The sequence below is a fragment of the Schistocerca piceifrons genome, chromosome 7 (genome assembly GCF_021461385.2).
Source record: "Schistocerca piceifrons isolate TAMUIC-IGC-003096 chromosome 7, iqSchPice1.1, whole genome shotgun sequence".
Lineage (NCBI taxonomy): Eukaryota > Metazoa > Arthropoda > Insecta > Orthoptera > Acrididae > Schistocerca > Schistocerca piceifrons.
Window position 1 is genome coordinate 546314710 of NC_060144.1, and position 16175 is coordinate 546330884.

Sequence of the window (16175 nt, forward strand, 5' to 3'; positions counted from 1 at the left end):
GCGAATAGGGAGGCCAATCCACGCCGCCTCCTGTATGTTTCGGATAGCCCAAAGCAATCACACGATCATCGAAATATTCATTCAGGAAATTAAAGACGTCGGCTGTGCGATGTGGCCGGGCACCATCTTGCATAAACCACGAGGTGTTCGCACTGTCGTCTAAGGCAGTTTGTACCGCCACAAATTCACGAAGAATGTCCAGATAGCGTGATGCAGTAATCGTTTCGGATCTGAAAAATGGGCCAATGATTCCTTTGGAAGAAATGGCGGCCCAGACCAGTACCTTTTGAGGATGCAGGGACGATGGGACTGCAACATGGGGCTTTTCGGTTCCCCATATGCGCCAGTTCTGTTTATTGACGAAGCCGTCCAGGTAAAAATAAGCTTCGTCAGTAAACCAAATGCTGCCCACATGCATATCGCCGTCATCAATCCTGTGCACTATATCGTTAGCGAATATCTCTCGTGCAGCAATGGTAGCGGCGCTGAGGGGTTGCCGCATTTGAATTTTGTATGGATAGAGGTGTAAACTCTGGCGCATGAGACGATACGTGGACGTTGGCGTCATTTGGACCGCAGCTGCAACACGGCGAACGGAAACCCGAGGCCGCTGTTGGATCACCTGCTGCAATAGCTGCGCGTTACCCTCTGTGGTTGCCGTACGCGGTCGCCCTACCTTTCCAGCAAGTTCATCCGTCATGTTCCCAGTCCGTTGAAATTTTTCAAACAGATCCTTTATTGTATCGCTTTCCGGTCCTTTGGTTACATTAAACCTCCGTTGAAAACTTCGTCTTGTTGCAACAACACTGTGTTCTAGGCGGTGGAATTCCAACACCAGAAAAATCCTCTATTCTAAGGAATAAACCATGTTGTCTGCAGCACACTTGCACGTTGTGAACAGCACACGCTTACAGCAGAAAGACGATGTACAGAATGGCGCACCCACAGACTGCGTTGTCTTCTATATCTTTCACATCACTTGCAGCGCCATCTGTTGTTGAAAATTGTAACTACTGTAATTTCGAAAGTTTGTCCACCTGAAAATGTACTGTTGTCCCAAGCATATTGCAACAAACGGTGTATTTCTATCGCTGCTCGTTTAGTTTTTATTGCCGTTTCAAATATACCGGTCATTTTTGAAACACCCTGTACTTGTCCCCAAACGTGGCTACCAACCCACTACTACTCCCAGATGCGCGGCACGTACGGCTCTTAACGTCGCTCAAAACCAACTCTACTACCGTCAAAGATGGCCGCCCTATGCACCCTCGAAACTGCCATCTAACTCAAAACAATGTTTGAAAAAAAGAATTACGAATTTTCTCAAGATAAACACAACAACACATATGATACATTGAAAAAATTCCGGGCGATAACAATTTAAGGTCCAATTTTCTGTATTTGCCTCCGTTTTTTCACAAATAATGTTCTTGTGGAGTGATATTGCTTTTCCCAGATTTTTGATACTAAACATAAATAAACAAAAAAAGTACGTACTTAATTACTCATCTACCTCTTTAACCTTTAGAATGCTGTCGCTAGTTTCGTCTCTTTATGTTTATTTACTATTAAAAACACAGTTTCTCTCAGTCGAATCCCACATTCCGACCTCTCATTCAAAAATGGTACATATTCAGCTAAATTGGCTATGATTGCTCGATGCAGCTCTACTAGCCGCATCTGTGAACACTTTGCCCATATTAATCGGCCAAAGCATTGCCGAGATAATAGATTTTGAACTTTCATAAATATACAATTTTTAAGATGACAATAACTTTTAAATTATTATATACTTTTGTGGCGCGTCTAGATAATATAGTTTTTCATATTTTTCTGTCCATGAGTGACATTTCGCATCTCCGTGGCACTCTTAGTTTTATCCATTCTTCTCTGGCATATAAGTTACTCCAAGCTCGCAAACGCGCCCATATGCGGCCCTGCCAAGCGTCTGCTCGGGTTTTTCCAAGGCTGCGTAAACGGTAGGTAATCGCCACGGCTCTATAGCAACCGCCAGCCACGTACTCTGTGCAGGAAACAGCCGCTCTAAACTCCCGCCACAGCTTGTACGCTCACAAAGCGTACAATTCACCGTTTCGAACAACACGTAGTGAATCATCTAATTTGTCTTCTTCCATGTTGAATTCAACATACGGTGCATTACCACATGACTGGAATCCACACTGAACACGTACAATGGAGACCGAACTCTATTTTCTTCAGGTGCATGTGATGCCAGTAGTATCTTCTGCATTCGCATGAAATCGTGGTTAGCAATGACTGGCAGCTGGTTGTTTATTCATTGCCACTGGAGTTATGCACCAATAGCCTTCTTCCAACCCCACCTGAGAACGTCTTTTTCATATTCCATTCACGTTTGAACTTGCAGTTCTATATGAATTATATTGAACTGTATCCCTTGTTGGAGATATGCGAGTGAAATCGAATTTCGTGTTTGTAGCAGCTTTAGAAAAAGCAAGATATCGCAACTCATCTACAGAAGTGTTCGAGACACCTCCATGAAATGACGCAAGGAAATTTTCACTTACTTCCCCGATCTTCTATTTTTCTGCATCTGGATCTTTGAAAATAGGAACACTTTTATTGTGAGAAGCTTCACTTTCAAATGTGGTGCAAAAACATGGCTTTCCCGGACCGAACAGAGCGGAGGTAGTATTGCAACCACTTATCGCATGGTAAAATAGAACATTTTCCACTGTATCTTTATATCTGAAAAATGTTTTGAAATAAAGCTCATCTCCTAAGTTACCCCTTCCATATTTGCAAAATAACACATCATCTGGCGCCAAAACCGTCACCAAAACCAAAATATTAATGTCTCCTCCAATAAAAAAAAAAAAAAAAAAAACAGAAACTACGGAAGACAATGAAATGGCGGTTTTCATAGTTAACAAGCCAGCTTCTTCTATTGCCCGGTTGATGACCATTTGTGCTCGCTGAAGTTCCTTCTGAAGCCGCACTTTTTCATTTCATTCGATAACAGTTTATCCTTGGACATCTACGGAAACGTGGTGCCATCAAAGAGAACTTCTGCGCATGACTTCAGCCTGGAACGACAAGTTTTTTCTGTACTTTTTGTATTTCTTTTATCTTCTTCTGTCCGGTACCCATCGAAGACTTCTACAGCATTTTGACCATGATGTCGCATTACTTAGGCTACGAATCTTTTAAAAATCGCAGAAAAAAATTCTTACCGATTCCAGCGAACTCTGTGTAGGAGACAGCAATCATCTATTATATCAACTTTGTTCTTTCCCATTTCTTTGACACTTAGTAAGGGCGTAAAGGCAAAGTTAAATGTGAACTTCGTGGTTTCGTGAATAACTTCCTCAGAAAAAAATGACAATTGGAGCAAGTTCGCACTCGAAGTATTTTTTCAGGTCACCTTCAGACTACTAAGAGAAGATAGAGAGGATCCACGGATTCTTTCCATTTCTTCGTGTTTATATTGTTAACAACGATTGGCAGAGACACTACTGCATCTTTGCGTCGGAAATTCATTTTCTCAGAACTGATGTTCACAGTTCCATTCATACCTATAGAATCAACCTTCCAGGGGAGATGGCAATTGATGTTTTCACCTCCAATCACTCAATTTATTATTGACATTAAGTATTTAACAGTTGGAAAATGACTGTGACTCGAAAACCACTGAGTTAGTTTATTAACGTCAGTATTGTCCCTGGGAACGTCTCATGCCATTACGTTCTTCCGCAGTAGCCGATTCACAGCTGTGGAAGTTCTCAGTTTCTGCACAGACATTTTGTAATGCAGCCAACCCCAGAATCCACTGAGTGAGAACGCTGTCCGTTATACCTTGTCCACGAGTCAGCGCACCAGAGTTCTGTACAAACAGTAAATTCAAATTTCACTAGCATACCTTCAAAAAGCGATAAAGTTCGATGTGATGCATATACAACCGCAGATTCAGACGTGAATGGGGTATGAAAAAGACGCCCTCAAGTGGGGTTGGAACAAGGGTATTGGTATCTTAACTCCATTACCAATGAATAAAGAACCATTTACATAGCCATTGCTGAATGTCGATGCTTCACTGCAAGTGTACATTGTTGATTCGAATCATGTGGTAACGTTGAAATCAACATGGAAGAAGACGATTTAGATGATTCACTGCCTGTTGGTAGAAGTCATTAACAGTACACACCAAACACATCTGCTCCAAAACAATAAAAATTGAAGAACTTTTAACTTAAAATGTTGTACATATTATAAAAAATGCAAGATCTATTTTTAAACTGTAGTTTGTTGAAATATAAGTATACGTAAAACTATTGACAAATTGTGTTTTTATTTTTCAAAAGTACTTATTCCCCAGAAATTAAATGAATCTCATGATCTACATGTATACATTGCATACATAATGGCTTAAAGACGACATTACATTATTACATTAATGAATACTATTTTTGTCTAAGGATTATATTTCAGTTTCGAGGCCTGTTTCACATTTTTCGTCATGTACAGGGAGTAATTACAGATATTATGTATGAATCTTGAAGGAAATTAAATCCTCTACGACGCTGGTTAATTTACTTTGTGCCCGAAGTTGCACTAAACAAAGGTTACTGAGGCTAAGCCACCGACATACGACTTCCTGCGACTTCTTGACATTTTCTGATATTTCCATAGATTCGTATTTTGGCAACTGTTCAGAATTTTACAGCACGATGAAACGGAACTTGTTGTCCCGTTCCATATTTTCTTGAATAAATCCTGGCAAATGAGAACTTATACAAGTGCTTTTTTATTCAGCAGAAGTAATTACTGGGGTAGTATACAGAAGAGAATGGACCAGGTGTTTATTTATTTATTTATTCAGTCATTCATTTCATGTGTGCCACATTTCGTAGTTGCCATTGCTTTATGCGACCTGGTTTGTGTGATTGAGATAGTTATGATGTAGCAGAAAGCTTGGTCAAAGGCCGTAGCTGTGCATGTGTAGAGTGGTTTTGTGGTAGGATAGTACAAACCCCCTAAACGTGAGCAAGTTTATCTAAGACGGTGGGCAAGTCAGGTCAAAGAGCTCGCGAAGTCACGCTGTACGGCTCTATTAGGTTGGCGAATCTTCCCCCCACCACCTCTTTGACGAAGTTCGGTTAGGCGAGGTATCCGGTCGTCTCTTGCTCCTGGGACCCGGCACTGAACAGACGTGGAGACGCAGCTCTGGATTTGGTAAAGTAACAAAGGTATTAGATTGAGTGAAATCTGTTCAGTAATGAAGTCCAGTTGTTCAAATCAGATGCAAGATGACCACTAAACCCCAATAAGGGAGTTTATTTTCACAGTTTATTCACATTTCAGTTGAACTTTTCGTTTGGACTTTGGTCACGCCAGCACCATGGGCCTTAAACTCACGGTCATTATTATTGCTCTCCGCTTAACAGAAATTCGCTCATTAAATGTGTTTGAATCTGCTCTTTCATTTTCGGTAGTATTTTGGGGAATTTACAAATATTTTCTATGTGTTTCCTTTTTGGACTTGTTTTCGTGCGCCACGTGGTAAAAAAATGGTTCAAATGGATCTGAGCGCTATGGGACTAAACATCTAAGGTCATCAGTCCCCTAGACTTAGAACTACTTAAACCTAACTAACCTAAGGACATCACACACACCCATGCCCGAGGCAGGATTCGAACCTGCAACCGTAGCAGCAGCGCGGTTCCGGACTGAAGCGCCTAGAACCGCTCGGTCACAGCGGCCGGCTGCCACGTGGTAGGTCGGAGCAACAGCCACAATGATTCAGTGTAGTTTCGGACTGAAAATGTATTGTCAACGATGGATAACAATATGACACTGCGCGAGTGTAAATAGCGAAAGAATAATCTTGTGTTTCCGTATTTTTCTGGATTTTTTTGCCCAATGAAACTTGGCCACGTGTGAAGTGACAGTGTTTCGTGTGGTCCCACATAACTACTTGATTTGTTGGCACTGTTGTGCATTACGGAATATACACGGTTTAAGCTCGTGCATTTAGCAAAGGATCTGATTTTAATAACTCTTGACTTGACAAAGACTTGAAATTCTCTTCCACACTGACCTAGTTCACTTATAGCGTCTTTGCTCAACTTGTTTTGCGTGCCCAATAGCAATTTAATACAATAAGCATGGATTTTGGTGTAATTGTGTGTTTGTAGAAAATTACATTGAAGCCAGGTCTGCGCTCCAGTCTCCCATTCCACAGTTACGTGGTGGAAGTGAACGATGTTAACTAGCGAGACCAATTTTGATCATATTCATTGCAACAGAAATAAGTCCAGTAGTTTAAACGTCATTGATGCTTATTTATTTTTGTTTTTTATTTATTAATTATTTTTATTTATTTATTCAATATCTTTTACGCCATTTTTTGCTAATTATTTGCTCTCTCATCATAGAAAATAATTCAAAATCAGTACCTGAGTCGAATCCTGGGTCACGAAATTAAGAAAATGAAATATTGCCTAGTAAGCCCTGAATAGGTACCTTCTGTAGTCGTTCTAAATAGAAATAATGCATTATCTGTTGCGTGCTAATTTTTACTGGTTGGTGAAAACCTTCCAGTGGAAATTATTAATACCCGGCAAAAAGTTTAAGGGGCCAGTGATTTCGTGGACCACACGAACTTGAGCATCTATTTAATACAGACGGCAGCTTACAGGAGATGTAGGACACAAAAGCAACGACAACTATCCTCCTAACAGGTCCAGTCGTACCACCCACACCTAAAAAATGAGTCTACAATTATGTCTTCACGATTAGTTGTCACGTTTCAACGTTACGTATGGAAACTGGAGGAAATTCAACGCTCTTTAAAATTGATAATGGAACATTTTCGTCTAAAATGGAATGGAAACGAGCTACTGAGGAAAGGGTGAAACAGCGTCATTTCTTAGCGGTTTTGCAAGATGGCAGATACCGCACAAGGGGGCCAACATCTAAAACTTGTATGTTTCACGAGTAGGGTAATACACAGAATATACCTGAAAATCAAAACTAATCCACATTCTGCTATCCAGCCGCATTTTCAGAACAATCTCTTCTGAACTATTTTAGTTAAAATGGCTTAGAAACTTAACCTAGCCTGCTTCCTGAAGCAACCGCAGTACTCATGGGGTTTCGAACGCGGCGACCTTTTGCCGTTATCGCGGTTATTAGCCAGGCGTTTTTACACTTACTTCTCGATCCTGATAGCGGAGATCTGACCATCGAAGGAGACTCGTACTGATTTAAAAGACTTTCCTTTGGGCTTAAATGTAGTCCGTCCTTACTTCCAACGCCTCTGAGAGAATTGGCAAACATGTACTTATCGCCGTTTCCTACCGCACGTTCCTTGTTAGACGGTAATACTTGTATGGACGATTCTTCATGAGGCGCTGCAGACGACAAAGTGGCGACAACTCTTTATTACGAACTGACCGCACTCATAAGTCAAATTAAACTGCCTTTGTCGAAGTGGGCAACAAACTCTCAGCAAGTATTTGCAGTGTGGAAATCGGAAGGACGAGAGTTCATAAAAACTTGTCAAATGTTGGGAGTTCAATGGAACACGGTGACCTATACGTAATGTACGGATCAACAATAACTCATCGACAAGATATCTTAGACCACAGCCACCAGAATCAACTTACTACAGCTGACCGCTAGTTTATATGTACCAACGTGCTTAGTAATCCCACTATCCATAACAGGAATGATTTTATATCAAGATACTTGGATACTTTGGCTAGGGTGGGATGAACTTCTGCCTCAGCATCTTACCTCTCTGTGGCATCGTTGGATCTCAGCTCTTGCAAAACGATCACACACTTGTGTAAAAAGATGGGTACAAGACTCAGGGACCGGATTCAAGCCAAGTCTTTTGTGATGCTTCAGAGAGAACAAAAGGCGCAGTCCTGCATATTAGGTTAACGCTATTTGTAAGTTCCATGTTCCATTAATATGTAGCAGAAGTAGACTAACACCCATAAAATGGCTACGTTGCCGCGACTGGAACTATTGGAAGCAATGATAGGAACGAGATTCCTACGTTACTACTGCGAGGCTACCAACACAGATATGAGCACGGCAACTCTTTGGACGGACTCCATGGTGACACTTACATGGATAAAAGGTAATACCAATACCTGGTAAACCTTTGTGTGCAACACAGTAACGGAAATTCGAAAGTACACCTCGCAGTCCCGGTGGAAACATTGTCCAGGTAAAGGCAATCCTGCGGATCATCCATCTAGAGTCTAGACGAACAATGCCTCAGACCCTACATATGATGGACATACGGAGGCACGGTCTACCTCGGTTACCGCAAAGGTGTCATGAACCAGCCGCTTTGCCATAAACTAAGAACATTCATACGGATCCACAGGTCCTCATTGCGGAAACGCCCCAACCACTAACAGATGTTGAAAGATTTAGTTCTTACTGGAAACTACTGAGAGTCACGGCTCACGTGTTTCGATTTGACAGAAGACTGATGTAGTATCATTGCCACAGATACAACTACAACGCCGCGCCAACACAACGGTGGCAGCCCGTCGTCTGCACAGCACAGTGCACTCTAGCGGGCTGTGCAGCTCGACGGAACTGGAGTGAGCCTCGTTCACTTCTTAGCTAGATTTCAGCCTAGGCAGACGCACTTTCATAATCGGCCCTCAGCTAGTTCTGTTTGCATTGATTCTCTGAGGAGGGCGCGGCAGGCTTAGTCCCTGAGAATATTTTGTATTAGTTCATGGTATTCCATGTTTCGAGATTGTTAGTTCATAGTCGCAGCTGCAGTCCTGCAAACTACTGAAGATACGTAATTTTCATTGTACTATGTGTTTCTTGAATAATAATCCTCTCTAACAATGTGCCGTACCGCATATTATTGCAACCTGGACTCCTTCAGATCCTATCAACTTGGCCTCCTACTTATTTGCATTTAGTAACAAGCTGAAAACACCCACGCGTTTTGAGCCACTAAACAGTGACAGACAGTAACTGAGTGACAAAGTGAACTCTGTAATATTAGTAATTTTCGCCTCACAAACATTAATATACGCTCAATAGTAAACGCCTGATGGCCTAAAGTTATCGAACAACTGTAAAGTAAAAGAAATGAATCATCGCATAGCAGCGACAGAATCTATTATTCTTTATCTTTGCCGTTCTTGCGCGGTGCCAGTAAATCTCTATGTACATGTATCGATTAATGGTATAAAAAAGAATTCTGTTGTTTCAAGACAAATGAGGCTTTTGGCGCCTCACCTTTTACTGTTTGTATTCCATGAGAGGCGGACGCGGACTTGCTGCGTTCCACAACTGTATTTTATATTTGATGTGAAAATATTGAGTGAATATGCTAATTGTTATTTTTTCCAATCAGAAAAGATGTAGTTTCTTGTAACTGATATCGAACAGACAGCATCAAGAGGACATTTTGACTGTTATGTATAAAGTATTTAACCACAATTGTCATCTATTGTAATTTAATATGAAAAGGTACGTAGCATTAAGAAAAAACGTGTGTTAAAGATAAGTGTGCTTATTTTCGTAAATTAATCTTGATGAGTCCATCCCCTTATTTACTTAACTGTTAATTATTTTGTGTTACTTCATCATCAGAAATTACGATCACGCTGATGGGCCGAACGCAGCATGAGGCAGAAGGAACATTATCGTTTTCCTATTATTTCTGAACCAACTTTTTTTTAATTGTGTAGTGTTGCATTTCTTTTAAAGTCTATAAATCTTCTGGTCCCTTAGTGTTGATCCGGGTATGACTACATCGCGACTATAAAAATGCACAGAAATGATAATGTTTCTTCCGAGTGATCTCAAATATATATATCAATATGCTGCTCTTATTAAGGTATTTAATGGTCAACGTATGTTATTATAATAGCGTAATAAATCCCTGATTCTGTTGCCAAGTGGCCCACCAAAAATATTCACCTTTCCGACATTAAAAAAAAGTAACAATTCTTTTTATTTTCGTCCCCCAAGAGCAACGCTACACTTGGCGCCCGAACAGGGACTTGATCAAAAATCATTTCATGTATGTGTTTATTAATTTTTCAGTGCTTGTTCTAGTAATTGTTTCATTTTTTCATGTGGATGCAATTCAACCGAGAAAGAGAAGTGGGAAAACCTTTTAATTAATTCAGAAGAACGATTGATGAAATTACCAAAATACGCGAGTATCCAGCTGTATCATTATCAAGACAGCCATAGTAAGTCAAATTTTTATACGCAGTAGCCAAGCTTTCGTAGTGACGTAGCATCTTTCGAGTTGATCAGAACGTAAACCTGTCTTTCCTTGCCTTGAAACAGCTTTATTTCAATTTGTCCATAGTCCATTCGTATGTAGTTAAATTCAGTGAAAGTGTACCATTGTTGTCAGTGCATAAAAAAAAGTTACGATATGGCGGATAACTACGCTCAAAACTGGTAAAACGTGTGATATTTCATTTGTTTGTAATTAGTAGGAACCATCTTGTCTTCTTGGCGTAAATGAACGTCAGTTGTTACCCAGAGTTAAAATTTTATCTTAGGTCCCAGTAAGCCATAGCACTACGTCACAGACAAACGACTGACGGCAGTGACAAACAATATCTGTAGCATTTTGACGTTTGACAAATAATTCATGAACATGGCTGACGGCAAACAGCGGACACAAACAAAACCAGACGACAGCGGTGATGCGAATGGACCTCACTATCCATTACGATCACGCGCGATAGGTACACGAGCGGAGGCAGAAGCAGCCTCGACCGAAGTTTTAGAAGCTGGTCCTAGTGTGCAAACTATTCCCGCTTTTGAAAAAAATGACTTGGCTGCAATGATCGAAGCAATAATGGAACGCAAGTTCGAAAGCCAAAAACAGGAAAGATTAGATGAAAAGGCCCGCGAAGAAAAAGAGAAGGCCGAAAGAAGAGAAGGCCGAAAGACGGCATAATAAAAATCAGGTCCTTACAAATCTGTGCAACTCAGTAAAAGAAGGCATAAATTCAGTAAAAACAGAAATAAATTCGGTAAAAACAGACATAAATTCAGTAAAAACAGACATAAATTCAGTAAAAACAGATCTGCAAACGGAAATAAATGACCTAAATACACGGTTAAATTCGGTAAAGGCCGAACTAAAGGCAGACATAACAGCTGATTTAAATACCCTGTTGGGTAATGTCCAAAGCCAAATCAGTAGTCAGATCACGATCATGAGGTTAGAAATTGACACACAAGTAGAGTCAAAAATAGAAGATATTTCAAAACGGTTAGTTGAAAAAATCGACGCAGCCAAGGGAGAGATAAATTCAAAAGTGATAGAATATCAAAAACAAGCAGCGACCTTAAAAGAAGATTATACTGCAATCTCTGATGAGATCAAAGGAGTTAAAACCGCAGTAGACACGATCGAGAATGTTGTTGATGATCTTTCCAAACAGATTGAGACTCTTAATGTAGAGGATCAAATAAAGAATACTGTTAAGGCACATGCTGAAGCATTGTCCGACCACTACCAAGAGTGGATTAAAAACAAAAACGGATTCATAGAAAACAAGGTCAAGAACGAACTCAGGGAAACGGTCAAAAACGTGGCCTTTGAAATATTGGCAGCCCCTGGAAATACAGGAGACACGGTGATGTCAGAATTAGGCCAGATAAGACGAACGTTAGCTCAAGATTTACCTGAATGGCGTCAACAGATAGTTGATGAAGTTCGTACACTAAAATGTCAAGTTGAAAATTCCCCACCTCCCGTGTCAGGAAACTGGAATAATTCACCACGAAGTAATGAACAACAGCAGGTACATTACCGTTCACCATTTGATAACGCTCAAACTCATAGTTCTATAGAAGCACAAGTTAACCAGACTACCAGCCCACCCACTTTTGTCAGTTTGATGCAGGAGGAAAGCGTGATCAAACATCGTATTTTTCCGACCTTTCACCCACAGAAAAGAGAAATTCATCCTATAGTGTTCCTCCGAAATTTTTCAGGAATTTTCCCGAATAGCTGGAGTGACCGCCAGCGAATTCAATTCGTTAGTGGATTTATCGTAGGCGATGCTGCCTTATGGGGAACCGAAATGGTCGACTCTTGTAAAAGTTACAAAGAGTTTGAACAGATGTTTTTAGCTAAATTCTGGAGTTCTGGTGTGCAGCAGCGCCTGAGAAAAGAGGTTTACAACGCCGAAGTGTTTAACAGTAAGCGCGGTAGTTTGAGAAGATATTTTGAAAAGTATTTAGCGAAAATCAAGTTCTGGGATTCGCCGATCACCGCCAAAGACGTTGTTATGATTCTAAAAACTAAGCTACCGATTGCGATCAGAGAAAAGTTACTAAACGTGTCTGAGGACGATACGGGCACTTTCCTATCTGTGTTAGACTCGTTATATCTGATTTACGAGGACGCTAGAGTTGATGTTGGCAACGCCCACTTCAGTGCAGGCGGCCAGCACAATACAGAATACGTAGGCAACAATGGTGGCCGAGCGAAAGCGCGTCACAGCGACAGCCAGTACCAACCCCACAACGGTTTCAAAAATAAACACACTACGTACTCCAACAGCAAGTACAAAAATAAGTACAATAACGGCCAGAGATACAATCCAATATATAATTCGTCACCACCTCAGTACGAAAATGCACATTATAACATACAGCCCCAGCAATATGGAAACACGCAACCGATCAACGGGAATTATCAAAACGATCAGTCTTACGTCTCAGATCTTAAGAAATCCAAGTTTGGAAAAAGTGAAATTAAATTTTTAGGACACATCATCACCCCTGAAGGAATTAAACCCGACCCGGAAAAATTGTCTGCTATAAAAAACTTTCCAATCCCTGTTACAAAAAGGCAACTGAGAGGATTTATCGGTCTTACGTCATTTTTCAGACGTCTTGTTCCCAACCAGGTATTGAACAATCCCGCTCTTCACAACCTTTTAAAAAAGAATTCACATTGGAATTGGACGCCGGAATGCCAAGACGGATTTAAGAAAATTAAAGACAGTCTGGTTAACAGTAACAATCTCCATCATCCTCAGATGGATAAGGAATTTTGTATTACTGCAGACGCACTTTCTCGCTCACCTGAGGGCTTACTAGAAACCAGCGAACTGGTGGAACAAATGTCTAATTATAAAGTTTTGTTAATGAAAGATCCAATTCACAGAAAGTATTTTCTTCAGTTATGTAGGCAGATTCAGATTCTTCAAAATACAGATCCAAAATAGAAAAAGGTTAGACAAATTCTTCACGAAAATCCAGCCCACAAGTTGTCCAAGTTTTATAAAGTTCATAACCAAGTGCTATTTCACAAGACGTCTGAGTCATCTGAGAGGTGGTGTGTTTGCATCCCTCGAAATTTCTTTGAACATCATCTGTGGTACACTCACATTTCATGGGGTCACTACGGACCAGAAAAATGTAGAAGGAAAATCTCGACTTACTGTTATGTTCCGAATCTACACCAGAGAATTCATAAATTATTGAGAAACTGTGTCATCTGTCAAAAGGCAAAATCCTTAAACATTTCCACTTCAATTCCACTAAATCCAATAGTTGCTGAAAGGCCAAACCAGCTTCTTAGTATTGATTTAGCAGGTCCACCACCCACCGGTAGGGAAGGCGCTAAATACTTAGTAGCAATCCTGGACAATTTTTCTAAGCGCATAAGACTGTACGCAGTAAAATCTTCTTGTGAAAATCCAATAATTCGTCGCATTGAAAATGATTATTTCCCACGATTCGGGGTTCCAGAATCAATCTTGTCTGATAATGCTTCAAATTTCACATCACGCCCGTGGCGTGCATTTCTTGCTCGCCATGGAATCACACAAATTTTGATATCCCTGTTTCGACCGCACTCGAATCCGACAGAAAGAATCTTCAAAGAATTTAACAGATTTATAAGGACGTACATTCCGAATAAGCAATCTAAGTGGGTAGACTTCGTAGCACCATTCGAACAGATTGTAAACCACCTTCCTCATCTGTCGACCGGATTCACGCCACATGAGTTAATGTCAAGATCAAAAGAGAGGAATGAATGGATAGACCCCCTTCCAAAGTTACAAGACAACGAATTGGACCTAGACGCAAAAATCAGGCAAGCTCTCATATCATTGACAACGTATGCTAACCTCCGAAAAAAGGCATTTGATAAGAAGGTAAACAGAGTTATAGATTTCAAAGAAGGAGAAAAGGTATTAGTCAGGACTCACTTTAAACCATCCCTGTTGTTAAAGAAGAATCGTAAGTGGCAACACATTTATGAAGGTCCCTTTGTGATAATGAGGAAACCACACATTGGTAGCTATTTGTTATCTGACCCTGCCACGAATAAAATCAAAGGATTGTTCCACCATCAAGATTTAAGAAAATTTTATAACGCCAGGAATTAAGTTAATTTAAGCTGTAAGAAAATTCTAAGGTATTGGAGATCAGGATTAACCAATGAGTAACAAGAACGGAACTGAACTGACTACGGACGATAACCGGTGCTGAAAGGAAACCTTATGTATTAAAACAACGCGTCTGGAAAATAAAATACAGAATAAGTTGTAGACAAGTATTTACATGAATAATCTTTATGCAAACAGGAGGACATGTCATAGAGGCGATTTTCAATTTTAGTTATAAGTTAGTATGTAAGGAAAATGATGTACTCGAGAGGTATTAATTAGCCCCGAGGTACTAAAATGAGGAAAGAGGAAGGAGCGAATAATGCACTTCTCTCGCTAAATAGTAATTTGAGAATGAGCAGGAAGGAGCGAATAATGCACTTCTCTCACTAAATAGTAATATGAAAATGATGATTATATGTGCTTTATATTAGTAAGTGAAATTTAATCGAGGACAAATTAATGACCTGTTTTAAAAGGAAATACTTAAACGTCCAGATAAAAGAGGAAAGTTGTGAGAAAGATTCGATTCCATGAGGTTATTCCCTATTTTCAAAGGTGACGTAAATAAGGCACCACCTGTTAGCGTAAAACAGTCGGTAGATTTAACTTGTAAATTCCAGCACAGTGCTGTGCCAGCGATAAAATAACATCTCTTTGAAGTGAACAGATACCTAGGATTAAGCATGAACAGATTGATAACGCAGTGCAATTGTTCTAAAAAGGCCTGACGTTAACCTTAAGTAAAAGCGTGATGGAATAAAAAAGAAGTTTATTATGTAACGCAAAGTAAGATGAGTCCAGACTATAAACAAGCTGAGTAAAAGAAGATATGAGTAACATGGTTTATTATGGCAACTTCACGGTACTATTGAGCATTAGCGATACTGCAAATTCACAAGCTAGCAGCACATAGAATAAGGATCTCGCCCAAGCTTCACAGGTAGCGACAGCAGCAAACAACAACACTCTAGTGAGAGGCTTATATATACAAATGATAATTAATACCCAAATGCGTAATTCATAAACCTGACTTAGGCTAAGAAATGAGCAAAGAGTAGTAAGCAAGCTGCAGCAAGATACATATTAGATATACATGCTTGAAGTGATAGATTTTATTTTAAGTGTGCACTGCAATATTTATTGTTTTCTCTGTGATTATGTGATTATTGAATCCCTTTCCTAAGTGCAAATCCTTTAAGATCCTTGATCCTATCCACTCCTCAGGATCAACTTGTAAAGATGCACGTGTGCTTAGGAAGTGAGGCACTACATATAAAAATGAATAGGTTCGCGACGCGCATATTGCTTTTGTAATGCGCAAGGTAAATTAAATTTTCGACCTGGTTGAGGAGTAATTTAAATTCTGTCGACGATCAGCGAGTAGACCCGCTTTTCCCACCTTTCTTTTTTCGACTGTTTGTATTTCTACACGAAACTCAGAGGCTATTTTCAAATCTGTCCTCGAACTTTCTTTAAAGACAACCACATACGAGAAAACTTTTGACATAAATGAAGCTCCCCTCACAAGTCACTAAATAAGACGAGCACTAAAAAAAATGTATTGGTCCTACAAAACGAATAAGCAAGCGTGATAAAGATTACTATGAATGAAATTAATTTGTAAAGGAGATTGGAATGGATTTGGTCAAAGAAAAAGGACTTGTAATAGCCTACCTGTGACCGTAGGCTTAAATAAAAAGACTAATTAAGAAACAATTGTTTTGATTCAAAGTGGTCAATTAGATTATTTATCGATTTAAATGA